General features: G+C 36.1%; 1 protein-coding gene and 2 pseudogenes across 2 annotated transcripts in view; 1 reads left to right on the forward strand and 2 right to left on the reverse strand.

Annotated features, from left to right (window-relative positions):
• The window catches only part of LOC139074340 (cTAGE family member 2-like), a 624,763-nt gene that overhangs the window by 184,210 nt on the left and 426,896 nt on the right, over positions 1–13,657 (forward strand). The window lies entirely within an intron of this gene.
• LOC139074568 (olfactory receptor 5D13-like) lies at positions 788–1,731 on the reverse strand (annotated as a pseudogene).
• LOC103544802 (olfactory receptor 5D13-like) lies at positions 10,669–11,682 on the reverse strand (annotated as a pseudogene).

Consider the following 13,657-nt stretch of genomic DNA (forward strand, 5'->3'; position numbering starts at 1 on the left):
CCTAGTTAGCTACAGCGTCTCAAAATTCCACTGTAACTCTGACATTCTCATTGCTTAAATATAATGGAAGAATGGCTTAAAAATGATTTACCACACCAATACAGGATTCAACAGATTTAGATTTAATGGTCTGATATTTACTGTTAAATAAAATCACCAGCATTGCTGCAGTAATCTAGCAAAAACTTGTTGGCTTGAACAATGGATATTTATTCCCTCACGGTTCTCAAGAGCAGAAGCCTGAAATGAATGTGCTGGCAGGACCATGCTCATTCTGAAAATGCTGGAGGAGAATCCTTTCTTGCGTCCTCTGGATTCTGCTGGATCCTGGAGCCCCCTTGTTGGTAGCAGCAAACATCAATTTCTGCCTCCATCTTCACAAAGGCTTCTTCCCTATGTGTCTCCATGTGTCATTTACTGTCTCTTATAAAGACTCACTCATAAGATTCAGGGCCCATCCTAATCCAGAATGATCTCACCTTGATCCTTACCTTTATTACATCTACAGAGACGCTATTACTATATGTCATCACATTCTGAGCATCTTGGTGGACAAGGATATTTTGGGGACACTTCCACCCACAACATTTATGTTACTTCACATATGGTCCACAGATATTTTACTAAACATTGAAGTGAATAGAAGTCAAATGATCAAATAACTAGTTTATTACAATAGATTTAAAAATCTGGTAAGTTGACTAGATAATTTAAATCATCATCTCTACTAGAAGCATTAAACAATCATCAATATATTCAATCAAATTCCTTTTGGAAATACAAATCTTCAACAAAATTGTATTGAGTGATTCATTAATTTCTTGACACTCTCCTTCACATCTTTGTTCCTGAGGCTATAGATCAGAGGATTCAGCATGGAAGTCACCACTGTATAAAATATAGAACCTAATTTGACTGTAAGCCATGAGTTTTTGGAATTGGGTACACAATAAAGGAACAGGATAGTCCCATAGAAAATGGCAATTGCAGTCAGGTGAGAGGCACAAGTGGAGAGGGCTTTTTGGCATCCAGTAGCAGAAGGTATTTTTATGACAGTAACAAAAATGAATATATAAGTAGTGAGGAAGATTACTAGGCTGCTCGCCTCATTGAATATGGTGATGATAAAACAAAGCACTTGGCTGATGTAAGGGTCAGATCAGGAGTTAGAGACAATGACTGAGTGGTCACAGAAAATATTATTTATTATGTTAGACCCACAAAAGGATAATGCCAGGAGAGAATATGTGAGTGTCAGAGAAGAGACTATACCCCATGTGTAGGGCCCAGCCACCAATGATGCACAGAGCTTTTGGGACATTACTACTGTGTAGAGCAGAGGGTTGCAAACTGCCAAAAGTGGTCATAGGCCATCACTGCCAACATGAATGTTTCTGCCATCACAAATATACAAGCCAAGAAGAATTGTGTGATGCATCCTATGAAAGAGATACTTCTGTCTTCCACAATCAAATTCTCCAACAGTTTGGGTATAACTGTAGTGGAATAACAAAAATCAACAAAGGACAAGTGGCAGAGAAAAAAATACATGGGGGTGTGGAGTTTAGGACTGATCCTGATGATCATGATCACGCCCAGGTTCCCCACCACAGTGACCATGTAGACGGTCAAGAATACCAGGAATAGGGGTACCTGGAGGCCTGGATATTCTGAGAAGCCCAAGAGCGTGAATGTGGTTCCAGCGCTCTGATTTCCTTCAGCTAGCAACATGATTGTGGTTGAAGAAAATCTGAAATAATGATAATAAAAATTGTAGTGGTGATAGTATATTTATATAACACTTACCATGTGGCAGGGATTGTGCTAAAACATTACAATATATTAATTTCGATCTTCAAATACCACCATGAATTGTAAAACAAGTAGCTCCATATTTTACATAAGGAAATTGAGGCATATATAAGTTAAGCAACTTGCTAGAGGTTACACAGCTTGTTAGTGATAAGTTGGGTTTTGAAGTTGACCTGAGTGCCAGAATTTGAATTAAGTGTAGGGTTAGACAGAATAGTATTCTACACTGTTGTAGAAAAATATGTGTCTTTCAAACTTCTATCGTTCTGAAGATCTGTGTTTTTTTAATAACACTAATATAACAATGAAAATAAATTAAGCACAAAAATTTATAAGAGAACAATCAGGAGAAGTAAAGCATTAGAGGCAATCATACTTCTAGAGTTATAATATTCAAATTGCGGATCATAGGAAAGGCAGCATTTATGAGTCACCACAGGAATTTTCAAGTTGTGAAAAAAATATATAGACGTTGAAGGAAGTATAGCCCTGTGTATCTTCAGGCTTTCCTTTGGTTTATCCTGATGCTACAGTAATGGACTTAGTGTTCTAAAAACAATATAGAAACCTGATAAAATGTGGAAGTTGCATTTATGACATGCTGTTCCCTCACTCCTGTATTTTCTTTCTTACTAAAGTTTGTCTCAATTAATGTCACTGATGCTCTCAACGTGCTCATCTAGATTCCTTGATCATTATCTTCTAACTTTCTATTATTATTTTTTAATCTGATATCTTTTCTCAGAATATTATAACATTCAATACTCAGAGAAAATCTGAATTGGAGAGTAACTTATAATGTGTTTTGCTCAAGCCTTCTATATTCCCTAATATATAGTTTCTATATTCTTGATAAATGATATGGTAATAAACACTAATGGTTACATAATCATCCTCCAAATTTCTGGTGGTACAAACATTGGTTTTGGTTAAAAGCTACATATGCGATTAGCCTGTATTGAATCACGTAATCTTTGTTATATTTGTATATGTCATTTTGAGAAAACAAAAGCATCTGTATTCTCAAGTGGCTCATAAGCACACAATTATCTTTAATCATTTAAAAATATTTTTAAAAATAAGGTTATAATAACAACAAGCACATGTCTGAAATGTTTCGGTTAATAAAAGACTATTAGCAGGACTCCCATAGGTGAAGACGCTATTTTAGTTTTGTCTGACTAGGTCAAGGTAGAAAGAAGCTATTAACTCATTTGTAGCTAAATGCTTGCTTTGTTTGTTTGTCTATTTGTTTGTTTTTAAGGAAGATTAACCCTGAGCTAACGTCTGCTGCCTATCCTCCTCTTTTTGCTGAAGAAGATTGGCCCTGAGATAACATCTTCCTCTATTTTATATGTGAGACGCTTGCCACAGCATAGCTTAAAAAGCAGTGCATAGGTCCACACCTGGAATCTGAACCCTCGAATCCTGGGCCGCTGAAGTGGAAAGTGCGAACTTAACTGCTGCGCCACTGGGATGACCCTACTAAAGCCTTTCTTGACACTCAAAAAAATGTATTTCCTACATGTAGAAAAGAGAATGGGCTGGAAAGTGGCAAAGAGCTAACGACACACCAGCATAATGAAAGAAGTATGGACTTGAAACATAGATTTAAATTCAATTCCAGGCATTGTCATTTACTGAGTTATCTTTGGTGAATTTCTTGAATTTTCTGAGCCTCAACTTCTTTATCAGTAATAAGGGCATAATACATGTTTCATAGATTTATAAGTATTAAATTATGAAATGATGTTAATATACTTAGCACAGAGTTTGACACTTGTGGAGTCTGGGAGATGTAGGTTTCTTCACCCTCCCCATTTAACTCTTAGTGCTATGACTAATTGGTACTTTCAAATCCTTATATTATTTTTAAAAATCTAAGAAATAGATCAAGGGCCAAGGCGGGCAGTAATGAACATGTGGGTACAATTTGGGACATCAAAGTGAAGCTCAGCTCCCTTTCTGGGATCTCCTCTTCACCCTGTTTGACTTAATTCACCCCTTACTGTCCTTCAATAAATTGTCTGTTTTTCCCTTGCTTTCTCATTATTATATGACTCTTTTGTCCTCCCTTTCCAATCTAAGTTTGGTGCCTGTGGGAGACTTAGCAAGCTGCAATCATTACTCAGGTGGATTATGGCAGCTGAGGCACAGCCAACTTCCCTGTAGTGCTGCTAGCTTGCACTGTGAGAACATCAGCTTCCTCTTCCCTTGACTTCTATGGTTATTATGATAGTCTTTGGCTCCAAAAACTTTGATTTCTCCCTATTAGCTAATTCTAAATGTGTCTACTCCGTTCTACCTAAAGCTGTACACTAGTTGATCCCTAGTCTCAATCTTCTTTAATCATGCTGATATTCTCAGCTTATAGTGAAGAACTTTTGCTCCTTTATTCCTTGGCTTATTTGATTTTTCTCTTCTTTCACCTGGAACGTCCTCTTTTTCTAGTATACTTATGTAGCACTTGCAATATATAAAGCTGTAAATGAAAATCACTATCACCAAGAAAAGTTCCTTTTTCATTCCAGCAATATCTTTCACATTCTTAGTTTACCTGCAGACATTACTATTAGGAAATCAAAATTTTCATGATATATTGTGTTCACTATTTCTTTATACATATTATTGTTATCTCCCTTCTACAAGATTGTGAGAGTTTGAGGACATTCTCTGATCTTATAATACTCTTTTAAAAATTTTCAGTGTGCCTTTACTATGCTAGGCACATGGTGAATATCCTCAAAGCCAAAATCAAGATGATACCACAGGGAAGGGGGAAGAGATCAAAATTCAGTAACTTGAGCCTTTGGGAAGATGAACTCAGGAGACATTATGGCATTTAGACTAACAAAGAATGCTCCCATCCTCAAAGGCTGCAGGACCTCAATGTCCCCCATATAAGGGAAAGGTAACACAAGATGGATCACCCAACCTGAAACCAACTCACCTGAAGTTTCCATTTTTATTATTAAGGGTCTCTAATGAAGTCCTCACTCAAACTTGAAACATTATTAAAATATTGAGAAGTTTGTAAGTGTATCATGAGTCCACAATAAATTTTAATTAAAGTGATGAGAGTGTCTTTCTTAATATCCAGAACAAATCAGAGAGAGAGAGAAAGAGGAGGGAGAGAGAGACAGAGATTTGGAAGCTGAATCTGACTCCTAGGAGCAAACTATTAGGCTTATGTACTCCTCCATGACCTCAGGGATTTAGATCCTAGAGAATTCTTATTGAGCTATTTCTTTTTATATCACAAACTCAGAAATTAGATTGAATGCTCTCCTATACGACATTTTACAAGAATGTAATTTCTTCTAAATTTTTGGAGATAATTCTTCATGAAGCCAACTCATGAATTTCTTTTAAAATATGAATTGTAGAAAATATACAAATTGACTTAGAAAACGTGATTACTAAAGTAAATGGCAAAGGGAAAGATAAATCAGCTAAAATGAAACCATTCAGAGAGAACTTCTGTTAATATTTGCTGCATGATTTTTCTGTCTTTTTCTATGAATTATATGCGTGTCTTGAAATACATAAACAACGTAACTTGGATTTTTTCTTTTGCATTTAATATAAAGTAATCATTATTGTCCCTGGAAACATTGATTCATGTCACTGGAACTAATTTGCATTTTCTTACAAATATGGGCAATCTGCTCTTCTAAGCTTATGTTAATACAGTTGAATAATATAATCTCTTTGTGTCCATACCTTCTTAAAAATGACAAATGTATTTTGGAAGCACGTTTAACTCCGAAATCAGAACGTCAGACAATCCATTGGTTCCACCACACCCAAATATCACCCAGTTAGTTGCACTTATGCACTCCCTGGGCCCCTGGCAACTTTACTAACACATGACAGACTCTACCAGGAACCCCTAACACAACAGAGGCTATTTATCACAAGGCATAGGATTATTTATTGTAGATGACATGGCCTTGCTCCAGAATCTGAGGGATCTGCATTGTTATTTTCCCATTGAGATTGGCATGAGTTCCACACTGTATCTGCTTCTCACCACTGACCTCTGCACCTTGGACTAGCTCTGGAGCCAATTTCTGCCCCAGTGTCATTCAAAGCTAGCAACCTTCTGTGTCACGTGGTATATGAGTTTTCTATGCTCTATAATAAATTACCACCTGCTCAGTGACTTAAAATAATGCATATTTTTATATCACAGTTTCTAGAGGACACAGTCTAGTTACCACCTAGCTTGGTTTTCTGGACTCTCCAGGGTGTCATCAGGCTACAATTCAGGCATCAGTCAGAGCTGTGGTTTCATAGGAGGCTCAAGAGGGGAAAAGTCCCCTTCCAAGCCCCTCAAGTTTGGGGCATATTTAATTTCCTTGCATACATATGACAAAGGTACCCATTTTCTTGCTGGTCGTTGGTCAGCCACTACTCTCAGATCCGAGAAGTCACCTGCAGTTCCTTGTTACATGGTCTTCTTTGTAGGCCCTCTCACAACATATCTTACTTCTCCAAAGCTAGAAAAGAAGAATCTTTCTAACCTCAGGGAGGTCCCAGTTTTTCTTTCAAGGGCTTTTGCTAATTAAAGTAAGGCCACCCAGGATAAACTCCCATTTAACTAACTAGAAAAGAACAGATTTTGGACTTTAGTTACACATGCAGGAGTATTCATTTTGCTATATAACAGAAACTAACCAAGGAGATGACATCCCATTAGCTTTTCCATATGGTATTGGATAGAAGCAAGTCACAGGTCTCATGTGCACACAATTGGAGGAGACTACACAAAGGTAGATACACCAGAAAGTTGTAATCAATTATCTTAAGGGTTGTTTATCAGACTTGGTAAAACAGTTAGAGCAGTATTCCTAGGTGTGGAATGTGTTGCCTCTAAAAACTTAAAAGAGGTCTTCCAAGAGTTGTGCTTTCTCACTTCTGGTAGGGGACAGAAGATGCAATAATTTGTCTTTTATTTTGGAAAGGATTCCCTGGAATGTTTCTGACTACTTCACCCCTAAATACATCATTGAAGTGGTAGGTCCCTGAATTTCATATTTCCTTTGTTTCTTGCTAAAGCCTTTATCATACAAGCCACTTCTTGTTTATCTTGTTGGTTAGTATGATGCTATCAATGTAATGGACTGGTGTGATGTTCTGCAGCATGTTCAGGTTGCAAAGATTTCTTCAAACCATATCGTGACAGAGAGCTGGAGAATTCACACGGCCCTGAGCCAAACTTTAAAGAAATACTTTTATCCATTCCATGGTAATGTGAATTGTTTATGATTTTCATTTACAATTAAAAAGGAAAATAATACATTTGCCAAGTTAATGATTGCATACTATATCCCATAAGCCACATTCATCTTCTCAGGGGGAGCTAGTTGGTTGAGTTTTCCATAGTATACGGTCATTTTCCGAGATCCATCTGGTTTCCTTCTACTTGAAGAACTACTGTTATGATTTCCTTTACTGCAAATCCACTGAAGACCTTCCTTTAGCTTTTTGACCTGAAAAGACTTTGCACTATCTATATTTTTAAAGAATAATTCTTAGACACAAGATCATAGTTCTGAAGTTATTTTCTTCACCAATGTAATAATGTCACTCATTGTCTTCTACCATCCATTCTTCATTGGAGAGTCAGTCACGGTCTTCTGCTTCAAGTAGGAGAGCGAAGATCATTGCAGATCAACATTTCCCCTGAAACGACATTTTTAAAAAGGCAAATTGCAAAAAAAAAAAAAATGTTTGAAGAGAAAAATTAAAACAATTAGGACTGGATAATTAAAATTTCAGAATGGAAAGAGACCCTCCTTGGTGAGCTGGCAGTCACCAGCTGTTTCCTTCACTGTACACATTTTCTGATTTGGAGAAAAGGCTAAGTTCCAGGTTTGGTGTTTTCAGAGGGGGACTACTGAGAAAACAAAGAATCCAGCAATGCTTTGTGGACACACAAGAATTTATTGAAAATTGAAGACTTAAGAGACCCCAAGGTAATGATGAATTCTTCCCACAGGGCATTTTTTATATTCTCTAGTGCATGGAGGGCTGGGGATCTGAACCAGAAAGGCAGATTGAAAGTACTACACAAACGTCATGGTGCTTAGGAGAACAAATCTGACAAGAGAATTGAGACCTTCCACAAAATCTTGATCATTTTCCCCTCACAATATTTGCCTGCCTGTTAAGCTGCATTGGGTAGCAGGAGAGACTGCTAAACTCAAACTTCAGAGAGTAGAGCTCAGTCATTATCAGCTTTTCATATCTGAAGGAGACGCACACTTGTCAGGTCTCAATCAATACCCCAGCCAACTCAAGGAGCAGGGAGGACTATAGAATGGCTGAGTCTTGAGAAAACCTTTTTTTCCCTCCAGCTTTCTCACTTTGATGGGCTTGTTTACTTATCTCAGGGATATCTCTTTTCCCCTTATACCCCAGCAATCCTTCCAGTGATCCTTCCAGTATGTTTAAGACAAATCACTCTTCTAATTTCTCTCTCTTTAAAAACCAAGAACAGATTCTTTTGAAACTGATGTCAAAGAGTGTGCTGCCTATATTCTCTTCTAGAAGACTTATTGTTTCAGGCCTAATCTTTAGGTCTTTGATCCATTTTGAGTTTATTTTGGTGTGTGGTGAAAAAGAATGGTCAATTTTCAATCTTTTGCATGTGGCTGTCCAGTTTTCCCAGCACCATTTGTTGAAGAGACCCTCTGCTCCTTTATATGACTCCACTCATAGGTGGAAGTTAACATATTGACAAGGAGATCTGATCGGTGGTTACCAGGGAAAAGGGGGGGGGGGGTGGGAGGAGGGCACAAAGGGGGAAGAGGTGTACCCACAACATGACTAACAATAATGTACAACTGAAAGCTCACAAGGTTGTAATCTATCATAACGTTAATAAAAAAAAAAAACCCACAAAAACCAAGAACAGCTGTTTTCTTGTCCTGACCAGATGTAGACTCGTATCAGCAGGGTCTGTTTTTTTCTCAGAAATAATAGCAATTTGAAAACTATTATTCTATGTACAAACTAAACTCTCACCTTGAACTTCAAAAGGACGATTCCGTGAGGAGATAGTTATACTTTATCAGTACATTCTCAAAGGCCTGGTAACATAGATATTATGAGGTCATCAAAATCGTAATGCAGGAGAAGAATTACATATATTAACAAGTATATGTATACTGTATCATAATTTATTTAGTTATATATAAATTTATATACGTGTGTGAGTGCACATATAATAAATATCTCTCTACGTTAAGAGACAAGATCTTTCCGTATCTCTTCTGCCATTTCCTGTTTACCCTTCATAGGTCTATGGAAACAGCTATTCATGGACAAAAATCCACCTTTTCTAGGAAAATCACTTTTTAAAAAACAAAGTCAAAAACAGTTCATAGAAGGGCAAAAAAATCCATAAACGATTCTCTCCTTGCTATTTTCCTTTTCGAGTATTATGGCATATACCATACAGAACAATTTTCTCCTAAGTTAAAATATTGGATTTCATTTCTCATGAGTGAATACCTAGCAAAGGAATTGTTGAGCTGTGTGGCGTTTGCAGAACTTCTTAAGATACTATAAACTGTTTCTAAAGTCGTTTTACCTTTTAGTCCCATCTGAAATGTATGAGTATTCTACTTGCTCCACATTTTCACCAATACTTGGCATTTCAGTCTTATTCACTTTAGCCATTCTAACTAGTATTCAGTGGTGTCACATTTGTGGATTTAATAATAATTTCATTGATGACTGATGATGTTTAGCATTTTTTCATGTGTTTATAGATGATTTGTATATCTTGCTTTGTCAAGTGCTAAAATATTTCGCCAATACTTCAAGTAAATTTTTTGTCTTCTTGTTTTGAGTATAAAGAGTTCTCTATATGTTCCACATACGAATCCTCTGTCAAAAATATATTGCAAATACTTATTCATACTCTGTGGCTTACAGTTTTATTTTCTTAATGGCATCTTTCAACATTAGGAAAATTTTACCAAAAGTTTTTAATGTAGATGAAGTTTCTTTCATCAATGGTTCTGATGATCCATCCTTTCTGCGTTTGATCTAAAAAAATTCCTGCCACAAATTTAAGAAGATTTTTCTGTGATTTGTACTAAAATATTTTAGTTTTAATTTTTATGTTTAGATCTATGATCCATTTCATTTAATTCAAGTTATTAGTTAGGTATAATGTGAGGTAAAAGTTAAATCTCACTTATTCATATGAATATCCAGTTACCTCAGAATTATTTGTTGAAAATCATCTCTCCATTGAATTATAATAGCGTGTTTGTTGAAATTTAAATCACCTCATATGCTTGAGCCAATTTTGAAACTCTATTACCCTAATAACCTTCCGCCTTTATTGCTAAATTTTTTAAATAAACTAGGATATGAATTTAGGGAAAGCAGAACAATAATTTATTCAATTTTGTTTGTTCGTCAGCAAGCTATAATTTTCATGAATAAAAGGCAACTTTTGCTATTCAATACAATAAATAGCAAAAGGTTGGTTGCTGTACAAGATACAGTAAGTTTAAGCATTTATTAAAGCCATCTCTGAAGTATGAGCTTCCCGATTATAATTCTAAGGAACTATTCTAGATCTGCACATATTTGATGAACTGAGAATTGGTTTTAGTTTGGAAACACACATATATAATTACACTATATGATAAAGCATTTAAAAATAATTTACAAATATTGCAAAATATAGTCCAAGAGTTTTATTTTTAAAATTTTGGTTTCCATGTGATTTAGATCTATTTCACAAAAAAAGTATGCAAAAATACAAACTCATAAAGTGTACTGCCACAGATATGTTAACTAACAGCCTATTGATTAAATGATTGGAATTATCTATTGGGCTACAAGAGGTGAATAATCCGTATCATAGCAAATCAATATTTTCAGAAATAAAATAATGAATCTAACAATATTATGTTGAGTAAAAACACAATTTTGTGACACTAATTTTCTGCATATGTCTTTCACATCTTTGTTCCTAAGGCTGTAGATCAAAGGATTCACTATGGAAATCACTACTGTGCGAAACACAGAAGCCACTTTAACTACGAACCAAGAAGTTTTAGGATTAGGGATACAGTAAAGGAAAAGAATGGTTCCATGGAAGACGGTGATGGCAGTCAAGTGGGAGGCACAGGTGGAGAAAGTGTTCTGGTGCCCACTTGCAGAAGGCATCCTCATAACAGTGATAAAAATGGATATATAGGACAGCAGAATAATCATCAGGCTGCTGCCCTTAGTGAATATGTTAATAATAAAACACAGCATCTGGCTGATATATGGGTGTGGGCAGGAGACAGAAACAATTACACAGTGGTCACAGAAAAAATTATTTATGATACTAGACTTACAATAGGATAATGCAAGAAGAAAACATGTGAGTGTCAGGGCACACACTATACTCCATGAGTAAGACCCAGCCACCAGCAGCACACAAAGCTTCTGAGACTTAGTAGTGGTATAGAGCAAGGAGTTACAAACTGCCACAAGATGGTCATAGGCCATTGCTGCTAACATGAAAGTTTCTGTTACAGCAAATATCCAAGCAAAACAAAATTGTAGAATGCAACCAGAGAAAAAGATGGCTCTGTCTTCCACAATTGAGTTCTAGAATGGTTTAAGTGTAACTATAGTGGAACAACAGAAGCCTACAAAGGACAATTGGCTGAGAAAAAAGTACATACTTGTGTGGTTTTGGATTGATCTGGATGATTATTATCATGTCCAAATTCCCCACTGCAGTGACTGTGTAGGTAGACAAGAAAGCTCAGGAAGAGTGGAATCAGGAGTTCTGGATATTCTGAAAAACCCAGGAGGTATGATACTTTGATTTCCTTCAAAAAACATGATTCCTATTGAATAAAAAACCAAAAGTTGTTCCTGGAAAATACAAGTGAATAGAAAGGAGAAACAGAGAGAAGAAAGAGGCTTCCTTTACCTCTGTGAAGTTGATACAGAACAGTGATTCTCAAAGTCTGGTTCCCAATCAGCAGAAGCAGGAGCACCTGAGAATTTGTTAGGGCTACAGATTTTCCAGCTGCATCACCAACTTGCTGAATCAAAAACTCTGTTACCGGGTCCACAATATGAGATTTAACCAGCCCTCCAGGGGACTTTGATGCATGCTAAATTATGAGAACAACTGGTATAGAAGATATATACTAATTATTCTATTGTTTAAAATTCAGCTCTTGTTAGTATTATTAATATAGAATTGAAACACAAATTTAGAGAATGGAAAACATTGTAAAAAAACAGACGTAACAGAGTCAGAACAGAAGCACAGAGCACTTTGTTAGGGGTCTAAGAATCACAGCAAAGATTGAGGGGATCACTTGGTGATGCACATGTTGCCACACAAACCTTAATTATTTTTATATTTTTGACATTTTTTAGACATAACACAGAATTAAATACCCATAGAATTTATGAATTGTAATAAATCTTAAAATATATCTAGTTCATGCCTTCCATCTAATGCATGGGAATTCAATACAGAATTTTATCCATGACATGACCATGTAGACGCCATCAAAACGTCCCAGTAATAATTTTGTGTTTTTTATTGACATTTCCTTAACATTTCTAATCTTATTAACTAAAGTTAGTAAATTAAATTTTCATTAACTATTGATTAATATGCTTTTAGGTCATCCATTCTGATACATATATATTAAAAATTATTCATATATATATCTAAATATATAAATTGTGTATATATGTATAACTTTTTTTGAAAACAGCACAACAAAAGTGTCTTATATTCATCTACAATAGTTACATAAAAAATATGTTGTATGAGCCAATGAAAATTACACATTTTCTTAACCAACGAGAAGTAAGCCCTGTCTTATGAGGAAGCAAACTGGAGAAGATAAGGAAATGAGAGCAGTGAGAGCTTAAAATGAAGGGCCCCAAGTTATAAACACGACACTATGGTAGAATTAGATGAACGATCCTTTCCGTCTTCTTAGCTTTGCCTGTAGCAATTGTCAGCCTCCAGACTCAGCTCTGTGAGCGCCTACCTTTACATGTGCTACAAGGAACCTTGGACATAAAGCATCTATCATCAGCATATTCTTTCCAATAGCAAGTGGCAGTTTTCAGATACATTGTAAATATCCATTACTGGTCAGTCTATATTAATAAATGAGATCTGAATGTATTACCAAAACCCTGGCATATTAGGGAGATTACAATTCCTGCTCTGGCTTATTGGCGCGCTTGCTAGGTCAATAACAAAAAGATACTCAGGAAAACACTTGGTACTCAAGTTCTAACAATTTCAAATAATTTTGGTGAAAATCAATGGATTTGTTTAGGTTTGTACTCAAATTGAAACTAGGATTATAAGATTTCAAAAATCAACATATATCCCATAAATTTTCTGTGACTTGCTCATTGCTCATTATTGCCAGTTTCTGTAATACAAAATGTAATAGTCAGAAACACTTCATGCCCTGTTAATGACAATTAAAATGTCTCTGATCATGGGGTCAACCCAGTGTCAGAGTGATTAGGTTTGTGTGCTCCACTTCAGGAGCCTGGGATTTGTGGGTTTGGATCCTGGGTGCGGACCTACACACCACTCATCAAGCCAGGCTGTGGTGGCATCCCACATACAAAATTGAGGAAGATTGGCACACATGTTAGCTCAGTGACAATCTCCCTCAAGCCGAAAGAGGAAGACGGGCAATAGATGTTAGCTCAGGGCCAATCTTCCTCACACACACACACAAAAACTCTCCGATCATAAAGAGGGTCATTTATAATTTTTGGAATGATCTACATGAGCTGTATCTCCATGTTTTCCACCTAAAGT

The sequence above is a fragment of the Equus przewalskii genome, chromosome 11 (genome assembly GCF_037783145.1).
Source record: "Equus przewalskii isolate Varuska chromosome 11, EquPr2, whole genome shotgun sequence".
NCBI lineage: Eukaryota > Metazoa > Chordata > Mammalia > Perissodactyla > Equidae > Equus > Equus przewalskii.